Source organism: Bos mutus, chromosome 2, assembly GCF_027580195.1.
Source record: "Bos mutus isolate GX-2022 chromosome 2, NWIPB_WYAK_1.1, whole genome shotgun sequence".
In the NCBI taxonomy this organism is placed as follows: domain Eukaryota; kingdom Metazoa; phylum Chordata; class Mammalia; order Artiodactyla; family Bovidae; genus Bos; species Bos mutus.
Genome location: NC_091618.1, coordinates 114,331,102 through 114,347,110, shown reverse-complemented (window position 1 = coordinate 114,347,110; position 16,009 = coordinate 114,331,102).

Here is a 16,009-nt window from a genome sequence, read left to right as displayed (position 1 = left end):
ATAAAATGACTCTTATTTAAGATAGTAGTGACTTGATACATTCTCTGACCCAAATAGGACCAATCAGAGTCTTGGGCTTTGAACCTTAAGCAGTGAAATTCAAAGCATTGAGGGCTGATCTGCACTTTCACCATGCCCCCAAAAAACTGTCCTCCTACTTAGAGCCCAGAGCTGTGCCAGTTTTCATCCATTCACGGCCAGGATTAGGGTAAGGGGGTGGAGTAAGTGAGGCTGGAGTACAAAATTTAAGAGGCACTCCAAAAGCTCAATAATCAAGATAAATATTTTAGTGCAATATTTTTAAAAATCCAGATTAATGCAGATCTCCATGATGAACAAAATATCAAAATCTTAAAGACAGGATCAGTGTTACTGATTTTTCCTTCTGCCTCAAGCTCAAATGTGGCTTGAAATGGCACATCTGAGCCTTGATTGTTCACATTTTCCTTTATTTCCATAAGCCAGTCCCTGTCTTTCCAATAACTCCTCCTTTTCATAAGTTAACCAGAAAATGTTTCCTTAGCTCATAACCCCAAACTCACCTGAGATGGAGTCTAACTTTATAAGTAAAGGTATTTTATTGTTACTCACTAAGTAATGTCTGACCCTTTTGTGACCCCATGGACTGTAGCCTGCCAGGCTCCTCTGTCCATGGGATTTCCCAGACAAGAATGTAGGAGTGGATTGCCATTTCTTTCTCCAGAGGATCTTCCCAACCCAGGGATCAAACAGGCATCTCCTGCATTGGCAGGTAGATTCTTTACCACTGAGCCACCAGGGATAAGTAAAGGTGACTGCCTGTTAATTCCTTGGCTGCCACTGATTCCAGTTTACTATTCTAATTGATTGACCTTCTATTGGACACATTCTATGTCATCCTAGTGCAAACCTAAAACTCAGAAGACTATTTGAAATCAGAGGTTTTCTTTTTTTTTTAAAAAAAAAAAAAAAGGCCACCGATTGAGAAAGAATCTCAAAATAATTACACTGAGTGAAAGAATTCAGACAAAATGAGTACTTATTGTATGGTCCCATTTATATAGAACTCCAGAAAATACAAACTAATCAATAGTGACAGAAAGCAGATCAGTGATTGCTTGAGGGGTAGGGGTGGGATGGGCAGGGAGGGATTACTAAGGACATCAAAGAAACTGGGGGATAATGGATGTGTTCACTATCTTGATTGTGGTGTTGGATTCAGGTATATACATATGTCAAATCTATCAGAGTATACACTTCAAATATCTGCAGTTTGTTGTATGTCAATTACACCTCAATAAAGATGTTTTTAAAAAGCCACCAATTGGCCTTTAGATGTTGCAACTTTACTATAATTTCCACCTTTGAAAATTTTAAAAGTTTTACTTGACTACATAAAATGGTTTGACTTGATATTTCAGATGTGTAATATATTTTACTTATTCCATTTTGTCCTTTCTCTATACAGAGGTGGATTTATTCAGATAATTAGAAATTGTTCCAAGGGAAGATTTCCCTAAGGTTGCAATGGAATAGTAATTTAGCCTATGAACGGCATAACATCTCATCTGAGAAGTGTATGAAAAGTATACCTAATGTGCTGATTTCCTGCTCAAAAACTCTTGTGTGCAGATGATTCTCCACTTTTGAACAGATTGTCTTAAGGTTTTTGTTCGTTTCTAGGCTGTGTAGTCCTCTCTTGGGTCATACTTTCTCAAAGGAGAGATGTTTTACAGGCTGGACTTGTCCATAGGCTCATTCCCTTAATCCTATTTGAGAATAGTGACAAATTCAACCTTGAAAATAAAAAGGAATAAAAAAATTTTTCCCTGAAAAAAGAGCTAAATAATAAAGACAATAGCATTGAATTATAATAAGGTTTCTTCTTTAATTTGTCTTTAGAACTTGCCCTTGAGAGAAAGAACTTGTATACAGAATTTGGAAGGATGGTCAATGGAGACCTCAGTGGAAATTCTGAAGGAAACTTCGAGACACTTCCAAGGGCTTTAGAGGCAAATAAGGAACTGTTATTTCTAAATCTATTTTCCTCATTCAATCAAGTAGAGAGAGGTGATAAAAATGATTTTCTATAGTCACAATTCATTATTCTGCTTTGCTTTAGGTCTTATGGCCAGAGGTTCCTTTCCCTGGAAGTTGAGGTAAATAATGCTTCAGATTCTGACACCTCTTTCAAGTCCACTTAATCAAATATAAAATCGAAACCACAGGAAAGAAAGAGGGCTATTTCTTTTCAGTTTTCCCTGACCCTTCATTCTCCCAGCACCAGTTTCCCTTGTACCATCCCAGCATAATCTGTATGATTTCTTAAAAGATTTTGCAGCCCTTATAAATTAATGGGGTTCTTCCTAAAAATTAATAGGTTTCTTTTTTTATTGTTTTACTTTGTATTTATTTTCAAGAGCTAGCATACTCAAAAGCAGAGACATTACTTTGCCAACAAAGGTCCATCTAGTCAAGGCTTTCCAGTAGTCATGTGTGGATGTGAGAGTTGGACTGTGAAGAAAGCTGAGCACTGAAGAATTGATGCTTTTGAACTGTGGTGTTGGAGAAGACTCTTGAGAGTCCCTTGGACTGCAAGGAGATCCAACTCGTCCATTCTAAAGGAGATCGGTCCTGGCTGTTCTTTGGAAGGAATGATGCTAAAACTGAAACTCCAGTACTTTGGCCACCTCATGTGAAGAGTTGACTCATTGGAAAAGACTCTGATGCTGGGAGGGATTGGGGGCAGGAGGAGAAGGGGACAACAGAGGATGAGATCGCTGGATGGCATCACTGACTTGATGGACGTGAGTTTGAGTGAACTCTGGGAGTTGATGGACAGCGAGGCCTGGCGTGCTGTAGTTCATGGGGTCGCAAAGAGTTGGACACGACTGAGCAACTGTACCGAACTGAACTGAGAGGAGTTTTTAATCTGAAAACTAATGTTTTAATCTAAAAATGTTCAAAGATCTCCTTAAAACCCACATTTGATTATGGGACAAATGAAATAAATACACTTTGATTTGTAATCAATGTAATTGATTTATAATGTAATTGGAATTGTATAGCAGAAAACTCCATTTTCTGCTAACATTTTTATAGAACTCTTATTTTAAGAGTCAAATCAGAGACTTCAGAAAACTGTTGATAAAAGGAAAAAAAGCCTAGCTCAGAAACAGAATGGAAACCTTTATTTAAAAGCAAAGATGACTTCCCTGGTGGCACAGTGGATAAGAATCCTCCTGTCAAGGCAGAGGATGCGGTTCGATCCCTAGTCTGGGAAGATTCCACATGCCCTGGAGCAGCTATTCTGTGCATTACAACTACTGAGCCTGTGTTCTAGAGCCTGAGCGCTGCAACTACTGAGCAATTACCGAAGCCCGTGTGGCTAGAGCCTGTGCTCCACAACAAAAGAAGCCACTGCAATAAGAAGCACCGCTACCAAGAGAAGCCCCTGCTTGCCACAACTAGAAAAAACTCATGCAAAGCAGCAAAGACTCAGCACAGCCAAAAGCAAGATAAATTGAAAAATAAAAACTGCAAAGATAATACATATTTTATAACTAAAAAGATAAAGAAAAATTTTAATAAATATACAGAAAGAAAAAAAATGAATAATGACGTTTACAAACAAATGCATGCAGTTGATCCAAATTTTTTGTTTACAAGCATTACATGTGTAAAGTCCTTATGAATGGCTTCCAGCTCACTGAAGAGAGAGTACTTCTCTACATGCCCAATTACAACACTAAGGCAGATTGAGGGAGAAATATAATCAACCATTTGTTGATTATTTATTTTTTAATCATGTCCTCAAGTATCTACAGATGTAAGAAAGCATGTAGCCTCAGACTGGAGCTGTTTGCAAACAGCAGGATCACCTGGCCCAAGAAACAGCACTCACTGTGTGATGAAAACCATCCCTCCACAACCGTGTTTGGTTAGCACCTATGCCCTGCTGAAATTGGCATAGCACATTCTCCGTGGGCATGCTGCCAGCCTAACAGATGGGCATGAATGTAACTCTGCCAAAGAACCAATGTGTGCAGTGAGCTCACAACTGTGGTTAGACAAGTTTCCAAGGATGTTGCATCTACTTAAGCTGCCCAGAAAAAAAATGTATGACTTACATGTCTTCAGATGGCATTAATGAATATGTAAATAATTCTCCAAATTGGTGGTTCTCAAAACCATGGTTCCTTGTACCAGCAGCAGCATTGGCACTATTGGGAAGATGGCTAGATCTGCAAATTCTCAGGCTCCATCCCAGACTATTGAATCAGAAGCTCTAGGAGTGAGAACCAGCAATCTGATTTAAGAAACTCTCTAGGTCAGGGGTCCCCAGTCTCTGGGATCTAATGCCTGATGATTGGAGGTAGAGCTGATATATAATAATAGAAATAAAGAGCACAATAAATGTAATGTTCTTGAATTATCCTGAAACCATTCCCAGCCCCCTATCCCCATTGGTCCATGTAAAAAACTGCCTTTCACAAAATGGATCCCTGGTGCCAATAAGGTTGGGAGCTGCTGTTCTAGATGATTCTAATGCAACTCGAGAACCGCTGCTCTAAACCATGTTCTCAAATGTTCAGATTACTTGAGAAATTTAAAAAAACAAACAACAAAAAAAAAGACCGATGCCTATGTCTCAGGCCCAGAAATTCTGATATAACTGGTCTAGGATGCAGCCTGTGCCTCGAGAATTTTATTAATAAAAAAATCTCAGGTGATTCTAATGGACAGCAAGTGTGAGAAGCCCTGTTCTAACAAGCCTGGAATACCTTGTGAAGACTTTGGGAAGAAAGACTTCAGACTTGCAAATGCAGGTAAGTCTTTTTTGAAAGAACATTTGTACAGATCTTTGCTTAAATAATTCTTTGACTTTTTGATCTCTTTATTTTAAGCTATTGGATAGGATAAAAGTTTATATAATCTGTGGCTTTTGGCAAAGTCCTGTGTGCTCTGAGTCACCATCAAGATCACCCTTTCTCAAAGCACCATAAACTTTACACCCGATTTCAATGTACTCTCTTTTTTTCTTTAACCATTTTTTAAAAAATTGAAGTATAGTTAATTTTCAATGTTGCATTACTTTCAGATGTACAACAAAATGATTCACTTATACACACACATTATATATATACATACATCTATTCTTTTTCAGATTCATTTCCATTATAGTTTATTATAAGATATCAAATATAGTTCCCTATACTATATGGTAGACCCTTCTTGTTTATTTTATATATAGTGGTGTGTGTATGTTAATCCCAAACTTCTAATTTATCTCTTCCCACCTCAGTATACTCTTTTAATCTCATGAACTCAGTATCTTCTAATATAATATCCCCAAACTCTTTTCTACTCGTGTGTCACTGCTCTGGTTCTCTTGAATACTGAAATCTAGTCTTCTTCCCAGCCAGGAAAAGATCTGTTATAGTATAAGAAAATTAAATCTTCAAGAAGTCTAAATTGAGAAAATAAAAAACAGAAAAAAAAAAACCCTTTAACCCTGTGCTCTGCTCAGTCGCTCAGTCGTGTCCAACTCTTTGCAACCCCATGGCCTGTGCCAGGCTTCTTTGTCCATGGGAATTCTCCAGGCAAGAATACTGGAGTGGGTTGCCATTTCCTCCTCCAGGGGATCTTCCCAACCCAGGGATCAAACCCAGGTCTCCCATACTGCAGGCAGATTCTTTACCATCTAAGCCACCAGGGAGCCGTTTAACCCTAAAGCCCCTTTAACCCTAAACTCAGCACATTTAGTGTAAGTATTCAACAAAGAAAGCAAGAGCCAGAAAACTTGAAATATCCATTAATTTGCTGTGCTTTCACTACCAGTGTCACATCAAGGCACAAGTAGACATGGTAATATCTGCACATCCCACTAGAGTGAATGGGAAAGGTTGCTCCCAACTGGCCACTCTGAGGGCAAGATCAGGATCTTACACAGACCAAACTCACTGCTGGAGAGCTCTGAATTGATGAAAACTCAGATTCATGGATTAAATCTTAATATAATTCTTTGGAAAATGAGACTTATCCAATACTTGATTTCCCTTCAATTTTTCAATAGCTAATCTATTGTAAGATAATATGATAGCCCTTGGTACTGTTCTGGTCTCTAAGTCCATTTAACACTAATAAGAACAATGTGAAGGGTGAAGTTAAGCAAGGTGACTTTGTTTCCTACGGGGGACTCTCAATTTGGTCACCTACTAGCAGTGTGACCTTGGGCAAGTAATTTAATTGTGTTTTACCTCAATTTCTCTACCTGTAAAATAGAAGAATGATAGTATCTGTCTCATAGGGTTATTGTGAAAATTAAGTGAGCTAATAAGTGGTATGGAGAAGGCAATGGCACCCCACTCCAGTACTCTTGCCTGGAAAATCCCATGGACGGAGGAGCCTGGTAGGCTGCAGTCCATGGGGTCACAAGGAGTTGGACATGACTGATGGACTTCACTTTCACTTTTCACTTTCATGCACTGGAGAAGGAAATGGCAACCCACTCCAGTGTTCTTGCCTGGAAAATCCCATGGACAGAGGAGCCTGGTAGGCTGCAGTCCATGGGGTCGAGAGGAGTTGGACACGACTGAGTGACTTCACTTTCACTTTTTACTTTCATGCATTGGAGAAGGAAATGGCAACCCACTCCAGTGTTCTTGCCTGGAGAATCCCTGGTGGGCTGCCATCTCTGGGGTCGCACAGAGTCGGACATGACTGAAGCAACTTAGCAGCAATGAGTGGTAAGTCGTAATTAAGTGGTCGATATTCTTATCAACAATAGTTACATTTAACAGTGGTGTTGTGTGGACCTTATTAGCCCTCACCCTCATTTCCCTTATCTCAGTCTCCCATGGCTCCCACCAGTGGACCTACTGAGTGGCCATTCAGCCATCCTAACAGATGAGCAGAGCAAGGCACAGCAACAAACAGCAAGCTGGTAAGGCATGCTCTGCATTCAGACAATGAGCACAAAGTGCCTCACTCTAGGAAGGTGTGCTGATGGTGTGGTTTTCAATTAGAGTGACAGAACAAGCTGGGGGAGGGGGGAGGTTGGAAATATTTGGAAACATTTCTGGCTGCACACAGCTGAGGAATGCTACTGGCATTTAGCCAGTGTTGCTCAATGTCCTCAAATCAATGGAAATGGCAATAGCATCCACATCAAGACCAAGTCAGAACAGGCCCAGACCCCAGTGTGATGACTGGGGAGTAAGACAAGTCACCAGTACACGGACTTGAGAACGAGAACTAAGAGTGAGGACCAGTATCTACTACACTGAGGCCCAGAGAGGGATGTTTTTAAAGGACCCTCGAGATGGACACCTATGGAAGGAAGGAGGCTTAGTCTGTTCCGGCCACTATAATTAAATGCCACCAGATGGGCAGCTCATAAACAAAAGGAATTTTTCTCACATGTCTGGAGACTGGGAGTCCAAGATCCAGGCAACAGCATGGTCACATCTTTTGGTGAGGACCCTCTTCTGGTTCCTAGCAGGAGGCTTCTTATGTTCTCAGAAGACAGAAGGAGCTAGAGCGCCCTATAGAATCTCTTTTATAAGAGCACTAATCTCCTTCATGAGGGCTCTACCATCATGATCTAGTCACCTTTCAAAGGCCCTGTCTACTAATACATCACCTTTTGGGTTATGACTTCAATATACAAACTCTGGGGAGACACAAACATTCAGACCAGAGCAGGGACAGAAGCAAGACTGGGCAATGGGAGAAATCAAGCTGACTCTGTGGGAAGTGCTGGAACTAGTACAGGGCTGGAGGTAGCTGTCGTCTCAAGTTGGGCCAAGACGTCAGAGTCTTTACATTCCCTGTTGGTCAGTCATTGGGTGTGGGCTGCCCTGTAGAGGGTGGCTCTTGGGCAAGGCCAGTCTCTTTTGTTAGGAGTTCATGAAGGGGCTAACAGCTGAAGGCTATCTGTTGACAATACTCTTAACAGCTCTGTTATTAATAGTATTAATAAGATCCATTAAGAGAGCATCAGAGTGGCAGGTAACAGATGAACAAGTATGTAGGGTAACGTGAAGTCCCAGCGGCCAGTACACAACACAGCCTCCTAGATCAACTGTCGGCACAAACACCTTCATCAAACACAGTAGTTCTATGTCTAGAGTTTGGTTGATGATCTATGAAGTAGGGAATTTGCACAAGCTCAAGACTCTGCCCTGTTAACCTAACTTGGAATGGTCTGAAAGAAGGAATCAGTCGATAAAGTGATGAGATTACCCCAACTCTCCAGCAAGACCCTAGGTGTCACAGGCTGTTTTGTGTGTTCAAGCCAAGAAGTAGGCACTGACACATTCAACCTTGCAGCTCAGACCACCGTGCTGTTATGCTGAAGAGAACCAACCATGGCTTTGTTTAGGAACTGCTTCTCCTTTCGTCAATCTTGTCTGGAAGGGAGGAACAACAGTCTTCTAACGTGAATCCCTGTCATAAATATTCAGGAGGAAGGCAGGAGTTTTGACTCTAGCTCTGGTTTATCCAGTGGTCCAGCATTGCCCTGAGTGTGTTTGCTCAGCTGGAACTCTCAATCTACTTCATTCTAGTCAATCTGGTTTTCCCAAGATTTGGATCATGTTCTTATCTCCCTCCACATGCTGTCTGGGATCCTGTTTTCATCAGAACCAAAGTGATACCAGCCATTGAGTATCACCAGCATAGCTGCAGCTCAGAGAATCTTGCTACAGGATCCCAGTTCACCTTGCCTGATACCTTAATTTGGATTTTGTGATTTGGACTTCCGGTCCAGCTTCTTTGAAAACTCATCAAGTCAGTTCCCCAAACCCTTGCTCCTTAAGTAAAAGTTAAGCTTACTCTCATCTCCTCATAGACCCCACACTGTTGAGGGTCCAGAGTAACCACTAGAAAATTATATGGTCTATGACATTTGGAAGCCTCTTAGAAGGATGTTTCCAAAGTACAGACTTCAGGGATCAAATTAGTATAATAAGTCAACTCTAGCCATGTAGAGATGGCAGACTTTAACCCACAATTTCCTTGGCCTCCTTTCTTCCCAGATCTCGGTCCTTCCCCAAAAGCAAGGTTATTTTACTTCATACATCAAGCAGTATTCCTCTAAACACACCAACCCCTTTGCTAGAACACGACTGAAGACATCGCTCAACATCTCAGACACCCTTGGGGCTTCCTACTCAGATTTGGTTTCCTGTCTGATTGGTATTCCTTCTGCAGTTAACTGACTGAGCACAATCAATAGTCTACATTTCCCAGGCTCCTTGGGATAACTCCAGCTCTCCCAAAACTCTGAGCAGTGGCTTTGTCCAGATAAATAATAATATCTTAGCCATTTAAGTAAGTAAGATAAATATCTTAACCACAAGTGATATGTATACTATGCATACCTGTATAATATTATAACAAATGTAATATTAAATAAAATGTCTTAACCATTTAATAATATCAGTAATGTGAGTAATATCTTAACTATTTGATACCAATATTGTAAATAAATCCTAACCATTTAATATAAATACAATTTATATAAATCATAAATAATATCTTAACAATTTATACCAATATTGTTCATTTGAAAGGGACTCTGCACAAATTCATACAGACTGAAGGTAGAATAGTGGTTGCCGGGGGCTGCACGAGGTGACAGGAGGAGTTATTGTTTGATGGGTACAGAGTTAGGGGTGATGAAAAGTTCTGCAGATGGACAGTGGTGGTAGTTGCACAGCAATGTGAATGTGCTTAATGATTCTGAACTGTGTCAGTCAGTCACTCAGTTCCATCGCTCAGTCGTGTCCAACTCTTTGCGACCCCATAGACTGCAGCACGCCAGGCCTCCCTGTCCATCATCAATTCCCAGAGTTTACTAAAACTCTTGTCCATTGAGTTGGTGATGTCATCCAACCATCTCCTCATCTGTTGTCCCCTTCTCCTCCCACCTTCAATCTTTCCCAGCATCAGGGTCTTTTCTAGTGAGTCAGTTCTTCGCATCAGGTGGCCAAAGTATTGGAGCTTCAGCTTCAGGATCAGTCCTTCCAGTGAATATTTAGGACTGATTTCCTTTAGGATGGACTGGTTGGATCTCCTTGCAGTCCAAGGGACCCTCAAGAGTCTTCTCCAACACCACAGTTCAAAAACATCAACTCTTCAGAGTTCAGCTTTCTTTATAGTCCAAATCTCACATCCATACAGGACTACTGGGAAAAACAGAGCTTTGACTAGATGGACCTTTTTTGGCAAAATAATGTCTCTGCTTTTTAATACACTGTCTAGATTGTTCATAACTTTTCTTCCAAGGAGCAAGTGTCTTTTAATTTCATGGCTGCAGTCACCATCTACAGGGATTTTGGAGCCCCCAAAAATAAAGTCTGGCACTGTTTCCACTGTTTCCCCATTGATTTCCCATGAAGCGATGGGACCAGATGTCATGATCTTTGTTTTCTGAATGTTGAGTTTTAAACCAACTTTTTCACTCTCCTCTTTCACTTTCCTTAAGAGGCTCTTTAGTTCTTCTCCACTTTCTGCCATTAGTGTGGTGTCATCTGCATATCTGAGATTATTGATATTTCTCCTGGCTATCTTGATTCCAGCTTGTGCTTCATCCAGCCCAGCACTTCTTATGATGTACTCTGCATATAAGTTAAGTAAGCAGGGTGACAATATACAGCCTTGACGTACTCCTTTTCCTATTCGGAACCAGTCTGTTGTTCCATGTCCAGTTCTAACTGTTGCTTCCTGACCTGCATACAGATTTCTCAGGAGGCAGGTCAGGTGGTCTGGTATTAGTGGGTAGCTGTTCCCTTCTCCAGGGGATCTTCCCAACCCAGGGATCAAACCCAGGTCTCCCACATTGTAGGCAGATTCTTTGGCATCTGAGCCATCAGGGAAGCCCTCTGGACTGTATACTTAAAAATTACTACAGTAGTGAATTTTATATTATGTATATTTTAACACATTTTTTCAAAAAGGACTCTGGAAACTAATATTTTTCTCCCACATCACTCCTAGTTAGGTACTTTGATTGGAAGAGGACAGATATTCACTCGAATCCCCACAATGATGGCTGTTTATTGTAAGACTCAAGATGGAGCCAGAATCTCATGACAGTCGAGGAACAAGGATCAGGGTGGATCAGAAACTGCACTGCAAAAGAGAGCTGTGACTCTTCCCTCTAGTGCTCCATCTCCACAGGGCTCAGCCCTCTCCCTCTCCCTACTTCTCCTCACACTTCTTGCTAATCCTCCCACAAAAGACTGGATTTCTCTTCTCCATCTTTTCTCCTTCTCATAGGTTCCTATTAATTATTGTCTTGGGCTTCCTTGGTGGCTCAGATGGTGAAGAATCTGCCTGCAATGCAGGAGACCCAGATTCGATCCCTGGGTCAGAAAGATCTCCTGGAGAAGGAAATGGCAACCCACTCCAGTATTCTTGCCTGGAAAATCCCATGGACAGAGGAGCCTGGCAGGCTACAGTCCATGAGGTTGCAGTGAGTCAGACATGACAGCAACCAATACACTAAGTATTGTCTCAGCCTCTTTACAGCTTAGCTTCCTCATACCTGGCTTTGCTCTTGGCCTCTATTGTGCATTGTAGCCCCCTCTCTACTTTCATACCAGGGCCTACTGTTACCCACCTCATGTTCTGTTCCCCAGATTGCATCCCCACAAGCGAGCCTATGATTGGTCCAGCTTGTAGTAGTGCTTTTTGAGCCAGGTCACCCTATAAGCTGCTCTCCAGTCAATATTTTGGCTCCCTCTAGTGCAATCAGCCGTATATAGGAAAAGTGAAAGTGAAGTCACTCAGTCATGTCCGACTCTGGGATTCTCCGGGCAAGAATACTGGAGTGGGTTGCCATTTCCTTCTCCAGGGGATCTTCCAGACCCAGGGATCAAACCCAGGTCTCCTGCATTGCAGGCAGACACTTTAACCTCTGAGCCACCAGGGAAGCCAGGAAAGGAAGATTTATATGGTACAGAACATGGCCACTTCATCTCCTCTTTAGCAGAGACTGTAGCTATAAATGACACTGTGATAGCCACATCCAGTACAACCTCATTTCCCATATCTTCACTCCTTATGCTGCGGATGATAATCCCTTTCCAGGCAGCCATGGCAGTGGGTCAATGACACATCTGGGTCCATGACATCTTTGACATCAGTAAATTTCAGGAATATCTCTACTATCAGATAGAACGAAAGACCAGATCCCTGACTTATGTTAGCTAGAAACCCTCCTTGCTTTAGGGATCACCAGAGAGCACGCCTCAGGTGAGAAAACATAACCAATTTGAAACACTTAGCTTGATTTTAGGACACGTTTTTACCCCCTGCTGGTTAATTACTAGGTTCCTAATTTTGGCATAACATAAATCTGAAAACTCCTTTGGACAAATATATCATTTTTAATCAGCAAATTATTTTTAGTTCTTGGTTTTGGTCATTAAGTTCTAATAATAGCCCATAGCAAATGTACTAAGTATTAATGTTTTAAATAGCACATAATAACAATTTATTGTGCAGGCAACATGCTAAGGAAAATATTCCTCCCAGTTGGAGATACAGGAGGCGCTTCCTTGAGACGTCAGATGTGGCTGTCTGCGTCCGGTAGAGCAGCCTGAGCTCATCAGCTGGCTCAGCTGCAGCTCTGCAAGGCTTACAGCTTCTGGACAGCAAAACAAGCCGAAAAGCTGCATTGTGGGTGCCCCCAAGTGGGTACATTTTGATGTGCATGCTGAGGATTTTCTGGCCAGCAACTCTAGCATTAGGTCATGTCTGTGGAACGTTTTTTAAGATGGAAAAAAGCTATATTTTGTGTATGTTTTTCAGCATGCACCTCTTATAATCTAGTATTTACTGAAATAATATTTAATACTTCAGGTTATCACAGATCATTTATCTTCTAGCTAATATCTTATGGGAAAGGTTTCAAGTTATAGCCATATAAGAGTGTGGAAGTGAAGATGATGGACTTTAATGTCAGACACAGCTTGACTTTGAACACTCAGTCCCTTACTACTTGTATGACCTTGGGCAAGCTACTTAATCCCCCTAATCATAATCGTCTCATTTTAAAAATGGGATTCAGGAGTATTTGAAAGAGCATTTATCTTATAGGTCATGTTTTGTAATACGGACAGTGTCTGACACATTAGAAGTGCTCAGTAAATATTATTTTTGTTTGTAAACAAAAATAGTTATGTATGTATATGAAACAATATTTGCATATATTTGCAAAATAAAGTGTATTTATTGAGATATGTCAAGGAGCTCCCCAGTACCTTTTTAATAAATTCCTTTCCTGGTCAGTCAGCCATAGGCAATTTCTGTAATTTATGACTGAGAACTGAGCAATCTATATGGTTGTGGCAAGATAAAATGAATGAAGTTGACCTGGTTCCTCAAAAATGTCAATGTCATGACAGACCAAGAAAGGCTAAGGAAATGTTCTAGATAATAACAGATTAAAAGACACGGTGACTAAATATAATAAGTGACTTTGGACTGGGTCCTGTATGAAAGGGGAAAAATTCCCATAAAGGACAGTATTGGGACAACTGATGAAACAAGCACAGGTTGTAGGTTGAATAAAAATATTTTATTAATGATAAATTTTCTGAATTGATTGCTGTGATAATGTAAGAAAATCTTCTTGTTCTTAGGAAATATGCAGAGAAATATTAAGGGACATGATGTGTGCAACCTACTCTCAAATGATTTAGAAAAAATAAAAATATAACATCTGTGTACATATACAGATAGATATAGAGACATATTTATGTATAAAGACAATACCATACATACACCATACATGTGTACAAACAAAAGGAATAAGAGAGAATATGAAAAAGTATAGAAAGTGATAAAATTGGTGTCAGGGTAAAGGGTTAACTACTTCTCTTTTTGCAATTTTTCTTTAATACTTAAAATTTTTAAATTTAGGTGAATTTTTTTGCGTAAAATATTTTAAAAATAATGAAGTAGTTTCCTCCCAAAATATGAGCTACATAGTATTTTGACACAAACCCACAAAATTATTGCAAATTATTGGCAAACAAAGTATGCTATATGTTAAAGGGATATCTTACACCCTGAAGAACCCTAGAACTGTTAACTGATTCCTTTCAAAACTCTTTCAAAATTCCTTTCAAAATTGAGAAATAGAGCATAAGTGTTGTTATGAATAAGAAAAATTATGAGCTGTAAGAGCTCGAAGAGACCTTAGAGAACACCTAGAAACAGGCTTTTTTCAAATAAAGAAATCACCCAAATTTCCTTAAAGATATATCACCCACTCTAAATCATTCTTGTACTCATTTCCTGATGGTTTAAAATTACCTATGATTCATTATTCTGAAAACTGTAATAAAGGGAAAAAATTAACAATTTCTTCTGCCTTTTCTATCCTAACTAATACAGGATAATAAAAATAGTTGCTATGGGAAAGTTTTTCCTTGTAGAATAATCCCAGCTAATAAGTGAAGAAGAAATGATTGAAAAAGACCATGGCCATGTTTCAGTCCTAATGAAATAATGGATCTGTGAAATAATCATCAGTTCAGCTCAGTTCAGTCACTCAGTCGTGTCCAACTCTCTGCAACCCCATGAATCGCAGCACACCAGGCCTTCCTGTCCATCACCAACTCCTGGAGTTTACCCAAACTCATGTCCATCGAGTCGGTGATGCCATCCAGCCATCTCATCCTCTGTTGTCCCCTTCTCCTCCTGCCCTCAATCTTTCCCAGCATCAGGATCTTTTCCAATGAGTCAACTCTTCGCATGAGGTGGCCAAAGTATTGGAGTTTCAGCTTCAGCATCAGTCCTTCCAATGAACACCCAGGACTGATCTCCTTTAGGATGGACTGGTTGATCTCCTTGCAGTCCAAGGGACTCTCAAGAGTCTTCTCCAACACCACAGTTCAAAAGCATCAATTCCTCAGCACTCACCTTTCTTCACAGTCCAACTCTCACGTCCATACATGACTACTGGAAAAACCATAGCCTTGACTAGATGGACTTTTGTTGGCAAAGTAATGTCTCTGTTTTGAATATGCTATCTAGGTTGGTCATAACTTTCCTTCCAAGGAGTAAGTGTCTTATAATTTCATGGCTGCAGTCACCATCTGCAGTGATTTTGGAGTCCAGAAAAATAAAGTCTGCCACTGTTTCCCCATCTATTTGCCATGAAGTGATGGGACCGGAGGCCATGATCTTTGTTTTCTGAATGTTGAGCTTTAAGCCAACTTTCTCACTCTCCTCTTTCACTTTCATCAAGAGGCTCTTTAGTTTTTCTTCACTTTCTGCCATAAGGGTAGTGTCATCTCCATATCTGAGATTATTGATATTTCTCCCAGCAAATCACCACTATTCATTTCCAGAATTTTTCAGCATTCTAAAGAGATACTCTGTAACCATTAAACCACAACTCTCCATTTCCCTTCTCCTCAGTCCTGGTAGCCTCTACTTTAGTAATATTTTCTATCTCTACGAATTTGCCTATTCTAAGTACATCATAAAGGAGGAATCATACAATATTCATCCTTTTGCATGTGCCTTATTTTTACTGTTTTCTAATTTCATCCATGTTATTACATGTATCAAATTCTTTTGCTGAGATACAATAATTTTTTTTCAGTCATAATTTTTGTTTCTATTTTTAAAAATCTCAATTTTCTAAAGCCTACTTCTGTTTTTTTTTTTTTTTATAACTGAAGTATAGTTGATTTACAATGTTTCAGGTATACTGTAAAGTGATTCAGTTATATATAAATATATATACATATTCTTTTCAGATTCTTTTCAATTATAGGTTATTATAAAATATTAAATGTAGTTCCCTGTGCTATACAATAGGTCCTTGTTGTTTATCTATTTTATATACACTAGTGTGTATCTGTTAATCCCAAATTCCCAATTTACCCATCCCTATATCTTTCCCTGAAGAACTGTGGATGGAGGCTTGTAGCAAAACCATGCCAAAGAAAAAGAAATCCAAGCAGGCAAAATGGTTGTCTAAGGAGGCTTTACAAACTGCTGA